At 45.1% G+C, this 23714-nt stretch overlaps 1 long non-coding RNA gene across 1 annotated transcript in view; it reads right to left on the bottom strand.

The window, feature by feature from the left end:
- Positions 1 to 23714, bottom strand: part of LOC113927772 — a 32614-nt gene that overhangs the window by 4365 nt on the left and 4535 nt on the right. The window contains exons 2-3 of the long non-coding RNA XR_003521731.1: positions 3517 to 3621; positions 349 to 484 (exon numbers count right to left, since the gene is read on the bottom strand). This is a non-coding gene — a long non-coding RNA (uncharacterized LOC113927772). The remainder of the gene's footprint in view (positions 1 to 348; positions 485 to 3516; positions 3622 to 23714) is intronic.

The following is a 23714-nucleotide window of genomic DNA, read 5'->3' on the forward strand; positions in this document are numbered from 1 at the left end:
TGTACAAATTCTGCTGCTCTGTACCATTCAGATTTAGAACAGAAGACTAAAATAATTGTGAAGGTGAAGGACAGCATTGGGAACTATTTTTGGAATCCTGAAACAAAGATGTTTTGTTTTGTTTTTTTTAAAGCACTCAGTTGAGCATGATTTGATTTTATGAACTTTCTCATCTGCTTCTCAAATTCTAGCTTGGGAATTATGATCATCCCAATTTTTCTAATTATTAGAACTCACGCACACTTAGTGCCTGATGAGAAAGGAATGGAGGAATGGTGGGTTTGTCCAGCAAAGAAATTAAAGAAATCCAGAGGTCACACTATCGTTAATTTTCTTTGAGCTTCTTACCACTTCCCCGGTCAGGCAGAGCCGGGCGGTGGGGTGCACCCACAGGCAAAGCAGTGCAGTGGGCTGCCGAAGAGTTTTACAGGCACAACTTCAGATATTCGAACGCTGATCCTTCATTCGCTGCTCCTAGAAAGAACTTTTCAGACACCGAGTCAAGACGCAGCACTCAGCTGCAGCCAGAGGGACCAGGGAGGGTCTGAAGTGAGTTCTGGGGTGGCCATGACGGGTGGCAGGGCAGGGCAGGGCAGAGAGAAGACTGAGGAGCTACAGGGACGGGGAAGTGACAAGTTGGAAGAACAGAACTAAGAGCTCAGGGGAGGGAAACAGCCTTTACAGTGGGGACTCTGGAAATCCTGGCTTCACTTCTTTCCCTTCTCCGGCAGACGGATGCAAATCAAGCTAAAGCCTATCAACGTACTCTGTTTCTTTCCCTGTTTTCCATCTTTTCTCAAACCAAGGCCCAGACAGACCACAGGGTGGAAACATCGCTGTATTTTTATAAGACCAAGCATACCCATTGTGATGGTGTTTATAATTTAAAAAAAGGGTGACAACCTAAAAGTCCAAATGAGTAGATTGAGGGACCCCTAGGATGATGAAAACATTTTATGATGTGAGAAAATAATGACGGAAATAGTATTAAATGAAAAAACAAATTAAAAAAAAACAAGTTATCAATCAGCTTATACCACATTTTCTTCCAATTTGTTAAAATACAGTCATCTGTATATGGAAAAAAACAGGAAGGAAACATCAAAATGTCAACAGCAATTACATCTCAGTGGGAGGATTACAGGTGATATTTATGGTCCCCTTTGTGTTTTTCTAACTTTTCCAAAGTTTCTGCAGTAAACATTTATTATTCGTATAATGGGGGAGTCATTACATTTTTGGGGAAGAATCGACCAGTTCACCAGCAAGTGATTCAACCTGTCTGAAAGAAATGCCTTTGCAACAATGGGAGAAACCCCCTTCCCTCTTGAAGATACTGTCTTGTTTTCTAAACCATGGTTTTCTAGAAAAAGAACCTGTTTATTTTAACGTTTTATTTATTTAAGTAATCTCGATGCCCAACGTGGGGCTCGAACTCATGACCTCAAGATCAAGAGCCACACACTCTTCCAACTGAGCCAGGCACCCCTAACATTTTTGTTTTAGAGGGCAGCAAGCAGCTATGAGATCTTGCACGTCATTAAATCATTTTCCAATGAGCTGACAGCCCCTCATGCGTGAGAGAAGATACAAGACAGTAGTCCACACTCTGTCACTTGGACCTGGGGCTGCTTTTCTGTTTACCTCACAAGATTATTTTTGGGTCTGCAAACCCCACATTCCATGGAAAGTTAGGTAGGGCTATTCTGTTCTCACAGAAATACAATCAAGCCTCCTTCTTCAGCATAGGGCCTCTTTTACTAGAAGGCCTGAGAAGAGGCTGGTTGGGAGAGAGAAATCTCTGCAAGGAACGAACTGCTGGAGATGAGCCATGAGTCACTCAGTGAGTCACTGAGGAAAATGGCAGAGGCGGCAGGAAACATTCTCAGACCGGAGCCCACCGAGGTCTGCTGCAGGAATGTAAGTTCAGCCTTTACCCAAACACAGTGTGGGCTTCACAGCACAATATTTTGACTGCTCTGCCATCTGGCAGTATTGGTTTGCCGCCAGCCTGGCTCTGAATATCTCTTCCACGAGAGATTCTTGGCCATCTAGATACAGAGAAGGGTGACAGTTTGGTTCCAATACTCCTTGGCCTGCACTCAGGGTCATAGGTAGGCAAGCTAGTCACACTGCCGGTGCTTGACGTGAGCACCCTCAAATTCCCCCCTTTCATATTTTTGCCATCTTCCCCTGACTCCTGCTACATGCCATTCGTCACTTTCCAAACACTTTCTGGTAGTCATTTACAGACTAGTCAGAATTTGAGTCCCTGAATCTCTTCCCTCGGTAGTGTCAGCTCATTCCTTATGGTAGGTTGAAAGACTTTGTCCAGTGCTAGGAAAACTGAAGGCAGTAGTGAATGAGGAAGAAGGATGAGGTCAAGCAAATTTAGGGGAAACATTGCTCACTTTCCCCCAGGGCAGAAGCACCTACTCTCCTGTTCACCTACTCTCCTACTCTCCTAGTCTGGTCTTAAAAGCAATGCCAGTGGTGTCTGCTTTGGGAAACACAATACCCAACTGAAACATTCATGGAAACGAGTAATTGCAGTGCTGAGGGCTTTCCTTGAAATTCCACAGATGAGGGGCTCCTGGGTGGCTCGGTTGGTTAAGCATCCAACTCTTGGTTTCGGCTCAGGGTCCTGGGATGGAGCCCCAGGTCGGGTGCTCAGTGGGGAGTCTGCTTCCCCGCTCCCTCTCCCACACGTGCACGTGTGTGCTCTCTCTCTCTCTCTCAAGTAAATAAATAAATCTTTTTAAAAATCCCACAGGTGAGAATAAAATACAAACTTTTCACATGTGCCTGTGGCTCCACATGATCTGGCCCCTGCCCACCTCTCTGGGGTCCCCCCTATTCCAACCACATGGGGCTCCCTGAACAAAGCCAGCCCATTTCTGCCTGGAAATCTTTGCCCTTCCTGTTTTCTCTCCTGGAACTCTCCTTCACCTTATTCACGGGGGTCTCGTGGGCTAGCGTTACAAGACAAAATGCAGGACACCCAGTTAAATGTGAACTCCAGATAAATGATGCATAATTTTTTTAGTACTTGTATGTCCCAAATATTGCATGGGATACACTTAGGCTGAAAAAGTTGTCATTGCTTCTCTCAAACTCAAATGCAATTGGGTGTCCTGTATTTTCTTTTAAGATTTTATTTTATTTATTTGAGAGGGAGTGGGAAAGAGAGAGAAAACATGAGGGGGGAAGGGTCAGAGGGAGAAGCAGGCTCCCTGCCGATCAGGGAGTCCGATGTGGGACTCGATCCTGGGACTCTGGGATCATGCATGACCTGAGCCGAAGGCAGTCGCTCAACCAATTGAGCCACCCAGGCGCCCTGGGTGTCCTGTATTTTTATTTGCGAAATCTGGAAACGCGACCTAGACAGCCTGACCTGCCTCCTCATCTAAACACCCCCGCCCCACGCACCCTCCTTGCCGCTCTCTTATTTCCTTACCCTGTTTTGTCTTTTCAAAGCACTTCGAACCCCGTGAAATTATATGTTATTAGCCTCACCCTGCTAGCTGGAGAGAAAGTTCCACTGTCCCAGGTAGAGAGAGGTCTTCTGTATCTCGTTCATGGCTCTCTCTACTGCTTCTCTGATAGCAAAGACCATTTCATCTGAATGAATGAATGAAAGTATAAATAAATGAGTAGGCTTTACCTCTATTTTCTGTAGGAAAAAGCAGATAACTTCCAGCACAGAGTTTTGAGCTCAAGGTTTTCTGCTCTTTGCCTCCTTAGCTCCCATGGCCGCCTCCCCCTGCCCCCGGAGCCCTGTCTTAGGGTAGGACGAAAGACTTCGTCTCTGGAAATGCCTCTCCTGCTCGCACCCCGACCTTCCTGCACACCTGCACCATTGCCTGCCCCCCAGAGCCGGCCGCGCCGCTCTTACCTGTCTTCCCTGACCTCAGAAATTGCACAGAGACTCATTAGTTTTGCATTAGGTCCTCAAAATGCATATGCTCCTGGGAAGATAAGAGGTTGTCCATTCTCCTGATGCAAAAGAATTGATCAGATCCTTCCCTGGGAGCGGGTTTTGGTTTAGAGAAAGGAGAAAGGAGGGAAGCTCCAGGGGGAGATTGTGTACAGGACACCTGGACAGAAGGCAGGGACTCAGAAAAGTGAGATCGGGAGTGACCTTCCGTTGGACGAGGCCAGCACCTTCCGTCCGCACTAGCGCCTCCGAGCGCCGGCCTGTCCGCTGCCCGGCTCTCCGGTCCTTCCCCCGCCAGCCCCTCAAGAGAACAAGGGTTTCTAACCTCTTAGCTAGTGTTGCTTAGACCAGTGCAAAGCCATCTCTGGGAGCGAGGTTAGATGAGCATCTCTTGCTGTTTGGAGAGAACAATGACCCCAAGTCGTCCCCGGGCCTGGCTCTGGACTCAGGTCCCCCTCTGCACAGTCTCGGGGGACGGGGGGAGGGCAGGGTCCTAAGTGGAACAGCGAGTGATTCCCAAGTGAGGAAGCACTGCAGTGGCTGAAAGATGAGGGGCACATTCCCTGAATCAACCAAAGTGCTCATGTAGGGCCTCCTTACTGATTTTGGTTTTCTTTGTGCACAACTTTGAATCTCTGTCTCATATTTGGGTCAGAGCAACGGGAGAGACACATGACTTGCTTTAAAAATTAGCCTCTGAACTCATTGTATAACAGCTCTGGTGTTCACTAAATGGAAGGGCTTCTTGAGAGGACAAGCAGAGCATTTGTAATTAAGTCTATCTGGTTGAATTATCTTGGAGAAAATCCTTTCGAGTCACCGAGACTCAATGTTTCCACCTGTAAAATGGGATAGATTTTGTTTGAAAGAAAAGAAATAAAGGGTAACAAAATAAAAGTAACCACCTCAACCGGACCTTCTTCCCCCAACCACCACCACCACCATCACCACACACACACACACACACACACACACACACACAGTATTTGGGTTTGTCAGCAGGTGGAGAACAGTCCCTTCTAATCCCCAAAAGACAGGACAAAAGTAGAGAAGGAAAGAAATGCTTGTTTCCAAAATCACACCGTCACCAGAGTCCAGTGTTAAAGTTCTGATAGCTAGCTTACGTGAGCTCAGAGAATATATTTTAAATCTCAAGAACACAAACTTTTCTGTTTTTCCTGGGACAGTGAGATAGTCTTAACACAAATTCAAAATCAGCAAAAAGAAAGTAACAAGAATCCATCCCTACTACTGTCCTTCTCCAAGGACAAAGAGTTTCCCCAGATTTTTGATTCATCTTGGCAACATCTACAAATAAACCCGAATGACCCAGAGGCTAAATAGATGCAAAGAACTATGAGTGATTGTGTATGCCTAAAATGTTTCTTTATGACACAGAAACAGTGTTCCCATGGTCCACTGAGTTAGAAGAGTGGCCCATTGTAATTTATATCTCATTTCTGAGGCGGTGGTAAAGAGCCCAGAGTTGAGGAGAGGGTGCTCAAAGAATCAGGCCCCCCCTTTTTTAAGATTTTATTTATTTATTTGTCAGAGTGAGCGAGAGAGAACACAAGCAGGGGGAGCGGCAGGCAGAGGGAGAGGGAGAAGGAGGCTCTCCGCTGAGCAAGGAGTCTGATGCAGGACTAGATCCCAGGACCCTGGGATCATGACCTGAGCTGAAGGGAAACGCTTAACTGACTGAGGCACCAAGGCACCCTAATCAGGCCCCTTTATAAGAAGGGGGAAAAAAAATAAGAAGGGGGACAAAGACCACATTGCACACACAAAACCACCAAGTGTGGGGTGTGTCCCCTTTACAGCTGGGTCCATGACACAGCAGGGAGGTTTCTCTGTGTGCTTAAAAGAGGTCTTTGGAATCAGAGAGACCTGGGTTCAAATCCCAACTTACCAGCCATGTGGCCTTGGGCAAGCTACTTTGACCCCTTTGAACGTCAGTTTGCTCATCTATAAGATGGGGATGATAATAGCACCTATCTTTTGAGACCGTTGTGAGGTCTAAATGAGATAATGCTTGTGAAAGGGGTTTAGTAAAGGGCCTGGCATGTAATCAGTCCTAATAAATGTTCAACATTATCAGTAATTGTTGTAATTAGCCTAAATTCCTAAGGCTGCCATAACTAATCACCATAAATTTGGTGGCTGAAAACAAAAGAAATGGATCCTCTCAGAGCTCTAGGGGCCAGAAGTCTGAAATCAAGTTTTCGGCAGGGCAGTGCTCCCTCTGAAAGCTCTAGGGGAGAAACCTTCCCTGCCTCCCCCACCTTCTGGTGGCTGTCAGCTCTCCTTGGCTTGTGGCCACAGTACTCCCCTCTCCGCCTCCATGTTCACATGACCTTCTCTTCTCCTTCTGACTCTCCTCTATTTGTCCCCTCCAAGGACACTTGTCATGGTACGGAGGGCCCACCTGGATCATCCAGAATGATTTATCTTGAGATCCCTAATTTAACACATCTGTTGAGAACCTTTTTCCAAATAAGGCCACGTTCACAGGTTCTAGGGATGAGGATATGAGCATATCTGTTGGGGGCCATCATTCAACCCACTACAGTAATATCTATATGGTGACTTAGCAAGTAACACCGTGCTGGCCACAGACCCATGCTGTGGGGGGGTTGGGGGGGTCCAGGGCCTGGCCCTTTAAAAGGCTCTCTGTCACGTGGCTCTGAGCACTGGCTCATCCCACCTGTAACCCTGAAGGTCGGCAGTCGGCTAACACCATTCCGCTCCCTGCAAACCTCTATCGCTTGCCCTGTGTTCTCCAAACTAAAGGTAAGCACACCCAAAGCTGCAGATGTCTGTAGGGGGTTTTACTGCTGACATCAGATACAGACACTGCCTTGGAGAGGGTGGAGGATCCGGGCAGCAGAAGCTCCTGGGAGGGTAGGGGGAGGAAAGATAACTTAGCTCTCCAGACCTTTGTCGCCCACGGATTCTTGTTCTTCTCATTCCGGTATATGGTTCTACAGTTTCTCGTGAATTAGCACAATATTCACAAACGGCTCATGTTACCCTCAAATGTGTGTGCATGTAGGTGCACACATAATGTGCATGAAACACGACATCAACCCTTTACAATATTATAGAAACCTAGATTTTTTTAAAAGATATTGTTCTAAAGATTTTTCAAATCATGACAAATTAATTTACAGGATGAAATTTAAATATTCGTGTCTGTGATAATGGCACTATATCATCGGGTGACCCCATTACAATGCTTGATATTTAAGATTAAGAGTTTTATTGACAATTTCAGGGGCACCTGGGTGGCTCAGCTGGTTAGCGACCGACTCTTGATTTTGGCTCAGGTGGTAGTCTCAGGAAGATCAAGCTCTGCATTGGCAACGTGCTCCACGTGGAGCCTGCTTAAGATTCTCTCTCCCTCTTCCTCTGCCCCTCCCCACCACACTTGCTCTCTCTCAAATAAATAAATCTTTAAAATAAAAAAAGAATTTTATTGACAATTTCAATTGCCACTGCCTCTGCAGAGCAAAAGTTACCCGAATTGAAATTTTTAAAAAACCTAAGATACAAGAAAGTAAATCTAGTTGGGTTTTACTGTCAACAGCACACAAATTATGTGAAAATATTGATTATAAGAATATAATGATTTTGTTGAGATTAAAGCAAAAAATATTAATTTTATGGATAAACATGTAATCATACATGAATTGTGTATGCCTTTAATGCTCATCAATTTAATTTATTTATTTGACAGAGAGAGCCAGAGAGCACAAGCGGGGCGTGGAGGCCAGAATGGCAGAGGGCGAGGGAGAGGCAGACTCCCCACTGAGCAGGGAGTCCAATGCGGGGCTCGATCCCAGGACCCTGGGATCATGACCTGAGCCGAAGGCAGATGCTTAACCAACTGAGCCACCCAGGCGCCCCTTTAATGCTCATTTGAACGTGTCATAACAGAATGCCCACAAGTGTGCAATAATCACAAAATTGTCATTTTTAAAATTTTTGCGAACTTTCAGTCATATAAAACCCATAGATTTCACTTTTCCCCCCCAATTTTGTTGCTATGAAGATATATTTGCCCAGGGGCAAGGATGGAACAAATTTTATTTAAATATCAGACCTGGGCTCTTTGAGCCTCCATGGGTACTCCAGCCCCAGGCCCTGCAAATGGTAACAGCTGGCCTGACTCTGTGTTTCAGGGTCTTCATCTATAACAGGGGAACATCTGCATTTAATGAAGGTTTTCCTGATTCAGAATCTCTCTGTCCTGGGGCACCTAGGTGGCGCAGTCGGTTGAACATCCAACTCTTGGTTTTGGCTCAGGTCCTGATCTCAGGGTCCTGAGATGGAGCCCTGTGTCTGGCTCAACGGGGAGTCTGCTTAAGATCCTCCCTCCCTCTCCCTCTGCCCCACCCCACCCTACCTGCCCTCTCTCAAAAAAAAAAAAAAAAAAAAAGAATCTCTCTGTCCCTCGGCAGAATGACAGCTAGCCCATCCAGGAAGAGGGTTAACGCTGCTGGTCTTCCCAGGTCCTTGAAGGAAGTTCACCAGAATGCAGGTAGTAGATCACGGTTTGCTTTGCGGGATGGCATCTCCTAAACTAGAGGCCTTGGACCACCAGTGTTTAATAGTTTGGAGTGCTGTCAGAGGTCTGCCCTCACTCAAAAAGCACATCTCCCTTATTTGTCTCTGCATCCACTTCACCACTTAGGACCTAAATTTATAAATGAGTAGTCCAGACACAAAAAGGCAAACAGGTACAACTTCTAGCTATCCATTCTGCTTTTTTCTCCCTTAGAACATTCCTAAACCACCTTTCACTCACTGCTTCATAATCTACTGCCTCTGTTTCTGACAATGAGTTGTAGGAAAATTCTAATTCTGATGGTAAGAAAGTTCAGGACCTGTCATAGCTAGGGGATCCCAATGTCCTGTCTGATTCCAAGGCTAACGTGGGTCTCCTGTGATACGTAAAACGCAGCATGCGACACAGAGCTTGACCTTGCAGCCCAGGGGCTCGGAAGGTGCTCACTGTGCAGGGTGCCATGCTGAGGGGGGGCAAGGCTGCAGATTAGGTGCACCTGCTCTCCTAGCCCTGCTCCTAACCCACCCAGAGGGACACCCCCTTTTTTTTAATTCATCCACCAGGGGTACACCTCTTCTAAATTGCAGAAGATCCTTTGTATAGGTTTGAGATGGCCCAGCTTGCATCCAGAGTCCACAGTCCTTCTGTTCTCCCTCTTCTACAAATCAGAGGTCCTAGAGGACTGGCAATTAATCCACAAGTAAAAGAAGATAAGAGATCCCAGGCTGTTTATATTACAAACAAGTATATCACCTGCCCAGGTGAATTACCTTTTCTTTTTTAAAGATTTTATTTATTTATTTGACAGAGAGAGACACAGCGAGAGAGGGAACACAAGCAGGGGGAGCGGGAGAGGGAGAAGCAGGCTTCCCGTGGAGCAGGGAGCCCGATGCGGGGCCCGATCCCAGGACCCTGGGATCATGACCTGGGCCGAAGGCAGACACTTAACCACTGAGCCACCCAGGCGCCCCGTGAATTACCTTTTTAAAGTCTGTGCTTGCATAACAAATAGACAATAGCCAGAGTGCAATACCTAAACAAATTATGCTTGAGCTTTTCTGACCTGGAGGCTGCCACGGCCAAGTTAGAGACCAATGTGCAAACAAACTGGTTGTTCCTGGTGGCTCCCTGCCAGTCCCCCAAGGTCTGGCAAAAGGCTCTGGAGAATGTTCCCTTGGTTCATGTCCTGAAAAATCTCACCAGGCTCTCAGGTTCCACCCACTGGCTCACTGCTTCCCCTTACCTGTTCTCAGTCTATACCAGTAGTTCTCAGGTGGGGCAATTTTGCCTCCTTAAGGGACACTTTTGGCTGTTGCAACCTGAGGCAGGGGCTCTCCTGGCATCAGATGGGTAGAATCTGGAGATGCTGCTAACCTTCCTACAATGCACAGGATAGTCCCCCACATCAAAGAATGATCTGGTCCAAAATGCCAATTGTGCCGAGGCTGAGAAAGCCATGGTGTACACTCTTCACTTGGATACTTTTACTTGAATTTCGTTCTTACCATCTTACTGACCCTTGCATGATGCTTTAGCCACCCTTGGCCCCAAGCCCACTCTCACCTTGACTGTAAATGCCATGTTTCTTGCAGCCACTAAACAAAGACAAGGCTGTCTTCCCCTCACCATTTCCTATCAATTCTTTCAAACACTATGTGGGGCTCTGTGATGACCATTCCACCATCTTCCACCCCTGAAAGTCAAGCAAAGCCATGCAGGACCAACTTCGTTAATGCTAATGAAGTTTTGCTTTTTAAATGGTGTGAGTTTTAGGTTTTTAGTTCTGTTTTGTGAAGGTATGCTATATAACAGCGACAAGCAATCCCATGCTAAGCCTCCAGTCTTTGCTCTGGCTTTTTCACAAAGGATTAATGTGTATCTAACACAGTTTATTTTTGTTCACGTTGTAACTTATCAGCTTCCTTGGATTTTTTTTTTTTTTTCTGTATCAATCCTGTCTACTCCTTTTTACCCCATAAATTATGAAGCCTAATTTCAATTTTCCAGGAACATGCTTTAGTTTCTCAACACCTACACTTCTTTATTTTTTTATTTTTTATTTTTGGGAAGTAAGAACAGTTTATTAAAGATATAGAGAAGTGTAGATACAGACAGAGCTTCAGGGAGACTCAGAAAGGAAGGAGAGTGAGTCTTCTCAACACCTACACTTCTGGGGCGCCTGGGTGGCTCAGTCCTTGGGCGTCTGCCTTTGGCTCAGGTCATGATCCCAGGGTCCTGGGATCGAGCCCACTTCGGGCTCCCTGCTCAGCACCTCTCCCATTCCCCCCTGCTTGTGTTCCCTCTCTCACTGTGTCTCTCTCTGTCAAATAAATGAATAAAATCTTAAAAAAAAAAAACCTACACTTCTTTTTTTAAAAAATACCTACACTTCATTAAACAAAACATTTCATCCATGTAGAAGGCAGAATAATGTTCCCCTGGCCCCCAAAGGGCACCCTAATCCCCAGAACTTGTAAATACGTCACCTTACATGGCAAAGGGGACTCTACAGATGTTAAATTCAGAGGGGAGTTAACCCTGAACTATCTGGGTGAGTTCAACCTAATCACAGGGTTCCTTAAAAGGGGAGAAACTTTCCCAGCTGTGGTCAGAGAGGAAGATGTGACAAGGGAGAACGGTCAGTGCAGTGTTACTGGTTTTCAAGATGGAGGGCGGGAGCCATGAGCCGACGAATGTGCGCAGCCTTCAGAAACCAGAATATACATGGAGGTGGATTCTTTCCTAGGACATTCAGGGAGGAATACAATCTTGCTGACACCTTGGTTGAGCCCAATGAGACCCATATCAGACCTCTGACCTCCCAAAACTGATAAAAATTTGTTGTTCCTTTGAAGCCACCAAGTTTATGGTAACTGGTTAGAGGAATCATAGGAAATTAATGCAATCCCACATTCTCCATCCCTCATATTCATTAAGGTATTTTTCCCCCATAAAACTATTCTCTTTAAGATTTTATTTATTTATTTGACAGAGAGAGACACAAGCAGGGGGAGTCGAAGGCAGGGGAGAGGGAGAAACAGGCTCCTGGCTGAGCAGGGATTCCCGATGCGGGCTCCATCCCAGGACCCCAGGATCATGACCTGAGCCGAAGGCAGATGCTTAACTGACAGAGCCACCCAGATGGCCCCGCTCCTCATAAAACTATTCTTGGCTTCTAGGGACACCTGGCTGGCTCCATCAATAGAGCATGCAACTCTTAATGTAGGGGTTGTAAGTTCAAGCCCCATGTTGGGTGTAGAGATTGCTTAAAAATAAAATCTTAAAAAAAAAACCTATTCTTGATTTCTAAAAGAATTTTTCTTATCTTAAATTATTCTCCATACTTCCCATGTCTCCTATTAACAAAGGTAATTCAGACATCCCTTCCAGATGTTTCTAGGAGCTGTGAAGTAGCAAACATTTTAGTTTGTTGGGATGCAGCCTGATCTCCTACAGATCTTACTTTGCAAATAAGAACAGGACACCTCTGAGAGGGCAAGGGGCTTGTCAAGTTCATGGAGTTACCAGCCAGCAGACAGGCACCACACCCCATGTCCTGACTCACCAGCTGTTCCTTTTCTTTTTTTTTTTTTTAAGATTTTATTTATTTATTTGACAGAAAGAGACACAGTGAGAGAGGGAACACAAGCAGGGGGAATGGGAGAGGGAGAAACAGGCTTCCCGCTGAGCAGGGAGCCCGATGCGGGGGCGTCGATCCCAGCCATGACCTGAGGGGAAGGCAGACGCTTAACCACTGAGCCAGCTGTTCCTATATTCATTTCCTTCCTCTTAAAAAAAGAGAGGACTATCCCACTGATTCAAGAAGAGCCTATTTGCTTTTTCCATTTTGGGGGGATCTGATAGTTGATGCTGAATAGATCAAAGTTTCCTGGCAAAAGTCTGGTGGAACTTAATTCAGGCAGATACTCCAGGGAAATGTTTAAAAAGCTTCTGTGGTCAAATAAGCTTGGAAAATGCAGCATGTTTATCCCCATCTTGGAAAGTCATTACGCGTACCTAAACATAGAAGACTCCTCAAAAGTCCTGTTAGAAAGAATCAAGTTCTTTTTTTTTCTTTTAAGATTTTATTTATTTATTTGACAGAGAGTGAGCACAAGCAGGGAGAGTGTCAGGCAGAGGGAGAGGGAGAAGCAGGCTCCCTGCAGAGCAAGGGAAGCCCACTGTGGGGCTTGATCCCAGGACCCCGGGACCATGAGACCACGATCCGAGCCAAAGGCAGTCACTTAACTAACTGAACCACCCAGGCGCCCAGAAAGAATCAAGTTCTAACCTAGAGCTTGCCCTTTTCATATAATATGCATGGGCATGAAACAAGAAATGCCAGTAGAGATAATCTCTCCATGTCCTTTGGCCCTTCACCTGTTGTGTGGTTGCTTTAGACCATATATGGACTTGGCCTGAGTACACTGTGTGGGATCCTTTGAGAATCAAGCAGGTGAATGCTGAAACAGAGCCTACTGGTTTCCACCCATTCTCCCCTTCTTCCTCCTTAACAGAAGCTCATTTTATTTGGGTAAACAAGTGTTGAACTAAAACTATTTGATTTCTTAGGCTCCTTTGAGGCTGAGTGTGGCCATGGGACATAGTTCTGGCCAATGAGGATGGAACATAAGTCTATAAAGGGACTTTCAGGAAACCTCCCACATGTATTTCCTATTTATTTGAGAAAGAGAGAGAGCGCAAGGAAGGAGCAGAGGGAGAGGGACAAGGAGACCACCTGCTAAGCACGAAACCAGACGCAGGGCTTGATCCCATGACCTAAACCAAAACCAAGAGCTGGTTGCTCAATCCACTGAGCCACCCAGAAAGCTACCCCTGCATTTCCTTGTTATCTTCCCTCTTTTTCCTGCCTACAGTGACAGAGGCAATACCTGAGGTGCAGCAACCATCTCTTGACCATGAGGTCTATAGCCATTTACCAAGGGTGGCAGAGAAGAAAGGAAGAGCCTGAGCCTCTGATCATGTGATGTCATCTCACTAGCCCTGGACAGCTTCTGGTCTTCCTGAGAATGTGAGAAAAATAATTAACTGCTCTCTGGTCAAGTAGCCAACACTATTCCGTGCATCTAAATATCTTTCTGACTGAAATCGTGTTTCAGTATTTATTTCTGAGTACCATGGAATCTGGCTCTATGAGTATTGTCTTGGCTTTCTTTATGAAAGGCAATTATTAGGAAGAGTATACGTTTATGAAGCAGTCCAGCACCAGCCCCATGTCACCCAAGTCAGTGGTTTTCGAAGTGTAGTCTCGGACCAACAGCATCAGCACCACCTGATCTTACTAGAAATGCTCATCCTCAGGCCCCACCCCAGCCTTACTAAAACAGAGGATCTGGGGCTGAGGCCCAGCCATCTGTGTTTTAGCAAGCATTCCTGGTGATCCTCACGTACAGTAAAATCTGAGAACCACTGACAAGTTAAATGCATCAACCTCAGTGAGTTCAAACCCAACCTGGGTGAAACCTTTGAATGAAATAATTGAGTCTGAATAGTAAGACCCATGCCAACAGCTAACAAAGCAGAGGCTCTCAGGGAAGAGGTGTCTGGCCATGCCTTGACAATTCAAACGGAGAGAAAAGTAAGGTAATAAAGACACTCATAGGAGCCGCCACCAGTTAGTGTGATTAATGGTGGTTCATATCAGGGTACCAAGAGGCCAGGGTTGAAATTTTCGCAGGAGGCTTTCGCTTTTCCTAATTAGTCACATACTGTTCCCTTGCCTCCAACTCTGCCACAGGACAACCAAATCAGAGTGGAGATAGGAGTTGTAAAAAACTCAGCAAATTAAAAATGTGTACATGTGCTCACTACAAAAAAAAAAAAAGAAAGGATAATTATGTGAGGAAATGGAGGTGCTAACTAACCCTACCATGGCTAATAATTTTGCAGTATACACATGTATCAAATCATCACTTTGTACACCTTAAATGTACACAATTATATCTCAGTAAAGCTGGAAACACACAGAATGTGTACATGTGTATAGGAGCGGGGGCTGGGTAAGGGTGTGATTAGAAGTGATCACTGTGGGTGCCTGGGTGGCTCAGATGCTTAAGCATCTGCCTTCGGCTCAGGTCATGATCCAAGGGTCCTGGGATCGAGTCCCGCATCAAGCTTCCTGCTCTTTGGGAGCCTGCTTCTCCCTCTGCTTCTCTCTCTCTCTCTCTCTCTCCCTCTGTCTCTCATGAATAAATAAATAAAATCTTTAAAAAAAAAAAAGTGATCACTGTGTCTGGACACATTATGAGGATGCTTCAGAGGCTAAGACAAGATCCCTCACCACCTGAGGTCTCTGCACCCACTTGATGCCAATGCCACCCTGAGGTCTATTAAACAACGAATTACTGATGACTCTCAATTTTCCAAAGACTCATATATTGTTCAGTCTTCACGAGCATCCCAAGAGGCCTGGATTTGCAACGGACCTTTGTTGAGTTCTCGGAAGCAGAAGGGGCCAGACCCTCCTGTCCCCAGTCTGCTGGTGCAGTGGAACCTTTAGGACGCAGAAGCAGTTGATAGTGACCCACAGCAACAGCCATGGTGCTGGGAATTCAGCTCTGGCAGAAATATCCAGTGTCAAGGAGAGGTTTCTCCAGCAAACCATTGACCTTGTATGTCATTTCCTGCTCCCAGGCCTCCTCCTATTGTGTGAGTTGCCCTAAATATATCCAGTAAATTCCCCTTTTGTCTCAGTAAGCCAGAATCATTTTCCGTTGCTTGTGACTGAGAGGTCTGACTACCATAATATTATTACCAACTTTTTCAGATGAAGAAACTGAGACATGGAAGTTAAGTAATTTCTCAAATGTGTGGTAACCAGCCATTAAGATGAGCTCCAATGATCTTCACCTCTTTGGTGTTTACATGCTGGTGTAGTTTCCTCCCATGTTTAATCAAGACTAGTCCTGATTATAGTGCAAGTCTGGCAGAGGTGATGGTTTGTGACTTCTGAGTCTAGATCACAAAGAGCATTGCAGCTTCTGCCTTGCTCTCTTGGACTGCTTACTCAGGGCAAAGCCAGCCACCATACTGTGAGGATGTATTAATCATGTCTTTTATTTTTGTATTTTCATGCTTTGACATCTAGGGCCTTAATGGCCTGGAGGGACTGCCCTCCAAGGGCTAGCCAATTCCTAGAGGTAACAAACACCTTGTCTGTAAGCACACTTTCCAAATGCAGGCCAACCAGTCCAGGGCCCACATCCCCTCCTTTATCAAGCTTCCACACTCTGGGCCACTGTCCACTTGCCCTAATCACCCCATAGCCAGGTACTAGACAATGAGGGAGCAGCCATTATGCCCCAGAGCCTGCTGAAATAATTCAAACTAGCCCATCGTAAGCCTACTTAGCCTATTTTACCCATTCCTTCACATGGAAACTCCTTATTGTGGCTCTTGCCTCATCTTCTCCCTACTGCCTCTGCTTCCAGACCTTTCCCAGTGCTTTCCTAGGGATGTGGATGTGCCCTCCTCTTGTGATCTGGGAGTATAACCAACTATCTTTTCATTGGCAGTCATTCCTGATCTGTTGGCCTTGCCACATCAAAATAACAATAAGACATCTATTTATTTATTTATTTATTTATTTACTCATTCACTCACTCATTTATTCATTTAGTTATTTTTAAGCAGGCTCCATGCTGGGCATGGAGCCCAATGCAGGGTCCAAACTTACGACCCTGAAATCAAGACCTGAGCTGAAATCAAGTCAGACACTTAACCGACTGCACCACCCAGTCCTTTAATAAGGACTTTATAGACCTAGTAAGACCTTTATTGAAAACAGAGGATGCTCAAGCCACCCTATGGGGAAGCCCAGGTAGGGAGGAACAGAGGCCTCCCAGCAGCCACCTGGGTAAGCCCCCTGAAAAGCAGACCCACCAGCCCCAGTTAAGCCATCAGATGACTGTAGCCCCAGCCAATACCTGTTTATAATCTCATGAGAGAAGAAAAATCTAAGCCATCCCCAGAGTAGCAACACACAGAATCTGAGAGATGATACATGCTTAGTGTTTTTTTAAGTCACTAAATTTTATTTTTTATTTTTATTATTTTTTTAAAGATTTTATTTGTCGGCGAGAAAGAGAGCACACGCACAAGCAGGGGGAGTGGCAGGCAGAGGGAGAAGCAGACTCCCTGCTGAGCGAGGAGCCCGATGTAGGACTCAATCCCAGGACCCTGAAATCACGACCCGAGCCAAAAGCAGATGTCCAACCGATTGAGCCATGCAGGCATCCCAGTCACTAAGTTTTAAAGTAATTTGGTCCTCAGCAACAACCTATAAGTGGAGGAACTGAGACTTGAAATTGGGTCCAAATACTTCTAAAGCCCAGGGGTTTCCTCGTTGCCTTGCCAGTGTGCTGGCATGAACTGTATTAAAATGTTTGTGGCTTCTGACTCAAGCAGTGAGAAAAAAGTTATCTCATATAGCAAGAATTCAAGAGGTGGTTGGGTTCCAGGGTTGATTAAGCAACTCACCAAATCACCAAGGACCCAGACAATTCTTCCCATTTCTCTACTCAACCAAATTCATTCAGCCTGTCATCTTATCTTTCTCATTTTCAGAAGATGGCCATGACATTCAAGGCATTGCATGCAGACATCACAATGTGAGTTTTCCCCAAAGTCTCTCAACTGATCTCCCCAACATTGTCCAGAACTATAAGACTTGCCCATACCCAAACCAATCACTAGTGAGGATAACAGGCAAATGGGAGCACATTGCCTTGCTTACACCAGTCCGGGTTTTCCTCTGGAGCTCAGTCTTTGGAGCCCTGCCCTTAGCTACATGGGCTCGGGGCACCCTTGATCCCAATCAGGGTTCTGGCACCAAGGAAGAGTTAGGGTAGTGGTGAATGGCTTAGGTACATTATCTTCTCTATAAGCCAACAAGAATCCAGCTGCACTAATGAGAAGGGAAATCAAGATCCAGAGAAGGTGTGGGAAAAGAAAGAGGCAAAGCAAGCATACTGAGGCCAGTTGAAGGGATTGGGCCCTCACGCAGAGCAAATAACCTGAATGAGGCTTTCCCCAGAACCATGGCTCGCTCACCCCATTCTCCCTCCCGAGGATGGGTCATGTAACTGCTGGCACATCAGACTGCTCTCTTGCTTTGCCAGTTTGGGTCAGAGAACACGACCGAACTGCCTCCAAAAGCCCCCCACCCAGTGGAGCGGGAACAGGTTGTAGACATATCGGTCAGCTGGGGCCCGCTGATTGGAATCCATGTGCATTTCCCAGGGTGGAAGGCAGCAGGGCATGTGTATAACCTCCCCCTTCATTGAGACAAGGGAGGGTTATTTGTGTAAATGGTAGTTGGTAGAGCCAAAAACATGTGGCCTCCTTTATCTGGATATGGAATAATCCAACACAGATCATCAGAGATGTAAGGAGACTGAAAGTCCAACTCCTTAATTCAGTAGCTGTGGAAATCCAAGTTCACACTGAAGTGATTTGGCCATGGTCACAGAAGCAAAACTGGAACTAAAACTCAGTCTTAAGTCTCATTATACCTTATGGAAAAAGAATCTATGCCAAATTCCAGGCCAGATCTCTAACCTCATCTCTCTGGAATACAGAATTGCGAGGCAGAATATTCTAACAGTCTTTCATGTCCATTGAAAAATACAAACTATGCTTGAAATTGAGATATTTATTTTGAATGCTGTCTAATTAGACTTTCAAACTCCACCCTCAAAACATTTTATCTGGTGTTTACCAAACAGGCCAAAATTCCAGCTAATAATAATGTCAGCCACTTTTGTTGCTCTCTAATAAATTACATTAAAAATTATCAAGAGTAATTCTTTTCCAAGTGACAGCAAAAATTAAGGACTGCAAATCTCCAGTTCAAGAGTTCACTGGACTCATTACTTCAAAGAGAATATAAATAAGCTTCCTGAGATGATCTTTCTAAAATAACTCTTCTGTCCACCAGCTGACTTGCAGAATGACTTTGACTCAGCACAGGTCCACATGACTGGGTGCAAAGGGCTTTGGGAGAAGATTTCAAGTTTTGCTTCCTGATACGATTTTCACTCTTGATTTCTTGGTTTGTTTGAAGAGGTCAAAGGGGAGCCACATATGCCAACTGAATGGGTCTTCTTATCATCATTTTCTATTTTCCTTTACGAGATCCATTCCGACTGGAAATGTGGCAACATTTTTCTTAAAGAACACTACTAAAGATGCAATCTGATGAGGTGGCTCTAGGGGACTGTGTGTGTGTCTTCATCTGGGTGTGTGTGTTGGGGGTTGGCTGGCTGGAGGAGAAAGATAAATTTTGGAGTTGCAATTATAGCACTTGGAAAAACAACAAAAAAAGATGTTTAGCCTATATCCATAATAAATGTGGTCTTCATTATTTTTAGTTAGTATTGTTATCCCCACAAACGTAATTTAAAGCCTTCATCGGTTAAATAGATGATGCACAGAAGATAATCAAAGGCAGCCTGTTCAGAAACTATTGTTTACTTCCCCCACTAATTTTTGGGTTGCCAAATCACTCTCAGAAAAATATTCTTAGTCAAGCAAACTATATAAAATTTCGTTGTCCTTCCCCACTTAGGCATACAGGTGAGTACGTGAACTCTGATTAAACAATTCACCCATCAGATATACAAAGGACACTCGCCACGGAACAGCTTTTGTGCTATTATAAAAGCAACAGTAAATAGGAAGACAAACGGTTCCATTTGGTGTGATACTGTTGTAGAGGCCCAGACAGATGCATGAAAACTCACTGGGGGAGTACCAGCCTGATTTGAGCAAATAGATAGTCCTGGAAGGTTTTCAGGACTACCACTAGTGAGGATAACTCCTACTCAGCACTAGGATAACTAGTGCTAGTGAGCTAAATGTGGAATGACCTATCAGAATCGGGCAGACATGGAGGTAAAGAGAAATGGTAAAACAAAGGCTTGGATGTGTGAGGAGCGAGTGTGGTGCTTTCAAGAACCTCAGAGTTAATGTGGCAGAGGCGTTGGGAGGGAGAGAAGAGGTAGATGGATGCAGAGGCCCTAGGGACCAGCTCCCGAGTGGCTGCTAAATCCTGAGAGAAGTGGGAGTTACTGAAGGAATTATCTGAAGCAGAACAGACTCGTTTGGGTTCAGTGGAGAAGTGGGGAGGTTGATGTTTGTGCACATGCGTGTGTGTGAGAGAGAGAGAGAGAGAGATTAAGCTTGTTTGGACAAACTTTAAGCTCAGTAAAGGACAATACCAGGTACTTGAGGTCAAAAGAACCAATACACTGTGTCATTCACTATTGCAACATCCTCTTCATTTACTTAGCACATTAGGATGAATGTGTTCTCCACAAATATTTCCTTCTTTAACAGGCAGGCAGAGAGATGTTTGGTGGGAGACAGGGCAAATAAAAGAGACGCCCAGTTTTGATGATCTTTTTTTATGTCCCAGGATCTCACCACCACTGATGTTTCATCTGAGAATTTCACACTGGCTTCCTCAAACTTTTTTTCGTTAAAATGTTAACAACCATCGTGTCTACATGTGATCTTGAAAACTGTACACACGGCACCTTTCTGGGACAATGTATTCAGGGGAGAGAAAACTCTCCCTTTGTCCCCCCTCACCTGGCCCATGTGTGCTTGTGCCTGAGTCCTTCGAATTTCAGAGTTTACCACTGTGTTCTTGAGATCGCAGATTTTATTTCTAGGAGCCATTAACTGAGAAATTCCTCTTATGACTTGACTACTTGAAACTTTGTAAAGAATGAATAGTAAGATTTCTTGTCAGATTCAGGCTTATTTAAAACCTGCTCTAGGGGTGCCTGGCTGGCTCAGTCGGTGGAGCATGAGACTCTTGATCTTGGGGTCATGAGCTCAAGCCCCACGTTGGGTGTAGAGATTACTTAAATAAATAAATACATAAACAAACTTATGAACAAATTAATTAATTAATTAAAACCTACTTTAGAGAATTAAAGGACAAGTTATGTTTATTTAAAATCTTAATCATTGGGACGCCTGGGTGGCTCAGTTGTTAAGCATCTGCCTTCGGCTCAGGTCATGATCCCAGGGTCCTGGGATCGAGCCCCGCATCGGGCTCCCTGCTCAGCGGGGAGCCTGCTTCTCCCTCTCCCACTCCCCCTGCTTGTGTTCCTTCTCTTGCTGTGTTTCTCTGTGTCAAATAAATGAATAAAATCTTAAAAAAATAATAAAAATAAAATAAAATTTTAATCATTATATCTCATGAGCCACCATATCAGACTCAATACAACTTTATTTTTTTTCAAAGATTTTTATTTATTTATTAGAGAGAGTGAGAGAGAGAGAGAGCACAAGCAGGGGGAGGGGCAGGCAGAGGGAGAGGGAGAAGCAGATTCCCCACTGAGCAGGGAGTCTGATGCAGGACTTGATCCCAGGACCCCAGGATCATGACCTGAGTTGAAGCCTGATGCTTAACCGACTAAGCCACCCAGGCATCCCTCAATACAACTTTAAACACATTACACCCACACACAGAGAAACACACACCCATGATTTTCGCAGGGTCACCAAGTCCATCCATTTTTCATTGCAAGTTCAAATTCACTTCAAGTTTTTGCATTTGAAGTCAAACATTGGGGCTCCTAGGTGGCTCAGTCAGTTAAGTATCCAACTCTTTATCTTGGCTCAGGTGTTGATCTCAGGGTCATGAGTTCAAGCCCCACTTTGGGCTCCACCCTGGGTGTGGAGCCTACTTAAAAAAAAAAAAGTCAAACATCTTTGGGGCATCTGGCTGGCTCAAACAGTAAAGCATGTGACTCTTGATCTCAAGATCATAGTAGGTGTGGAGGCTACTTTAAAAAATATAGAAATAGGGAGCCTGGGTGGGTCAGTTGGTTAAGCGACTGCCTTCGGCTCAAGTCATGATCCTGGAGTCCCGGAATCGAGTCCCACATCAGGCTCCCTGCTCAGCAGGGAGTCTGCTTCTCCCTCTGACCCTCTTCCCTCTCGTGCTCTCTATCTCTCATTCTCTCTCTCTTGAATAAATAAATAATATATATATATATATATAGAAATATTTAAAAAAGTAACAGTCAAAAAAGGCTCTTTTTCTGGTCACCACAGTCCCATGTTTTAAAAAAGAAATAATACATTTAGTCAGATAAGTCAGTATTAGGAACTACTCCCTACTCACATAGAGCATGTTCTTTTGTTTTAGGCACAAATATTCCCCCAAATTGCTATTTGCATCTATTTTCCTCTTAAGAAAATTTATCTAAAAGATGCTCATAGATTTTGATTTGCATCTAACTTTGAAAACTGTAGTTTTCCCTCTGAGACTTCTTTTTTTAAATTGGTAAAGGATTGGGGTGCCTGGGTGGCTCAGCTGGTTAAGCATCATTCTGCCTTCGGCTCAGGTCATGATCCTGGAAGTCCCCGGATCAAGCCCCATGTCAGGCTTCTTGCTCAGTGGGGGAGTCTGCTTCTCACTCTCCCTCTGCCTCTCCCAGCTTGTGCTCTCTCATGCGCTCGCTCTCTCTCGAAGAAATAAATAAAATCTTTATAAATAAATAAAATTAGTAAAGGATAATTCAGCAAAAACAAACCACAGAGTGAAGTTACATTTTGGAAAGTATTTTGTGGATTTGTAAGTAAACAGTGGCTGCATCTGTCTACTCCATGAAAGACCGTAGGAGTTTTAAATATCCCCCACTCCGACAAAGGCAGAGCTGTGTGCTTCCCTTATCCCTTCACCCCGACCTCTGTATTTTAATGCCCTAAGTCAAGTGACGCTATCATCTGTTTGAAGATCCATGAAGTCACTTTTTCTAGATACCAGAAGAGTTAAACTGGACTTTAAACATTGTGAACGGGATGGGGGGGGGCGCCTGGGTGGCTCAGTCATTGAGTGTCTGTGTTTGGCTCAGGTCATGATCCCAGGGTCCTGGGATCGAGCCCCATATCGGGCTCCCTCCTCGGCAGGAAGCCTGCTTCTCCCTCTCCCACTACCCCTGCTTGTGTTCCCTCTCTGACAAATAAATAAATAAATAAATAAATAAATAAATAAATAAATATTGTGAACAGTTTTGCTCACCATGTTAGCACCTCCCACACAAGCCACTATTCTGGAGACCAGATGGTGGTGATTTTAATGGGGGGAGGGGTGGTGGCAGAAGATGGAGAGTTGGAGGGTTGGAGTGGGCAGATTGAAAATGATTTAAAAAAAAAGGTGGGGGCATCCAGTCTCTGGGTTGAAAGCGCGCTTGCTTCCCCAGGAGCAACTGGAGAGGAAACACTAGGGAGTTCATCCTCCAAGGCACAGGATGAATGCAAGAAGGAATTCCAAAAATAATGCCTTCTCCTTCCAAACCGAAGCTGTCTGCAAGAAGCAGAATTGGAGAGCTTATTAGCATGACTCCTTTGCCCTCTGCAGCCGAGGCTCCCTGTTTAAATCCTGGCACGATCCTAAAGTGGGAGTTTGCTCTGCAAAGGTCAGAAGAATTGAGGTCACCAAACAACACTTATCAGCTGAAGTTTGGTGGCACCAAAAAATCAAGTTGCCATTCCGCATGTGTGTTAAGGGCTCCTTGGACCTCTGCATTCTTGTTGCCACCTACAGACATAACTAGAAAGGAAAGTGTCCGAACAGAGCTGTCGCTGACTGCCGTCCGTCCTCTTGTTGGTGCTGCTTGTCATCTTGTGGTATCAGTTGCTTTGGGAGGAACCAGGAAAGGGAAGGTTGCCAAGGCATTTGCCTGTATGTACGTGTCAACTCCATCTTCTGTTCCCTTTCTGCAGAAGAGGCCCTTGCTACATCTCCCCTCTCCTCCTAAAAAGCTTGCCACCCAGGTCCACCTGTCTTTCAACAAATACTGCACATTTCTTTTTATCATATAGCTGATCCCATGACCAGTATTACATGATAAATCCCTTCCTTCTTTCTTCTCCCTCTTCCTGTTTTTCTTTTTTTTTTTTATCATTTTATTTATTTATCTGGCAGAGAGAGACACAGCGAGAGAGGGAACACAAGCAGGGGGAGTGAGGGAGGAAGAAGCAGGCTTCCCACAGAGCAGGGAGCCTGATGCGGGGCTCCATCCCAGGACCCTGGGATCATGACCTGAGCTGAAGGCAGATGGTTAATGACTGAGCCATCCAGGCGCCCCTTCCTATTTCTTTCTACCCTCAAACATCTTGAGGGCCCTGTACAAGATGTTAGAGATAAGAAGAAGACCAAAACATTCC

Source organism: Zalophus californianus, chromosome 7 (assembly GCF_009762305.2).
Source record: "Zalophus californianus isolate mZalCal1 chromosome 7, mZalCal1.pri.v2, whole genome shotgun sequence".
Classification (NCBI taxonomy): Eukaryota; Metazoa; Chordata; class Mammalia; order Carnivora; family Otariidae; genus Zalophus; species Zalophus californianus.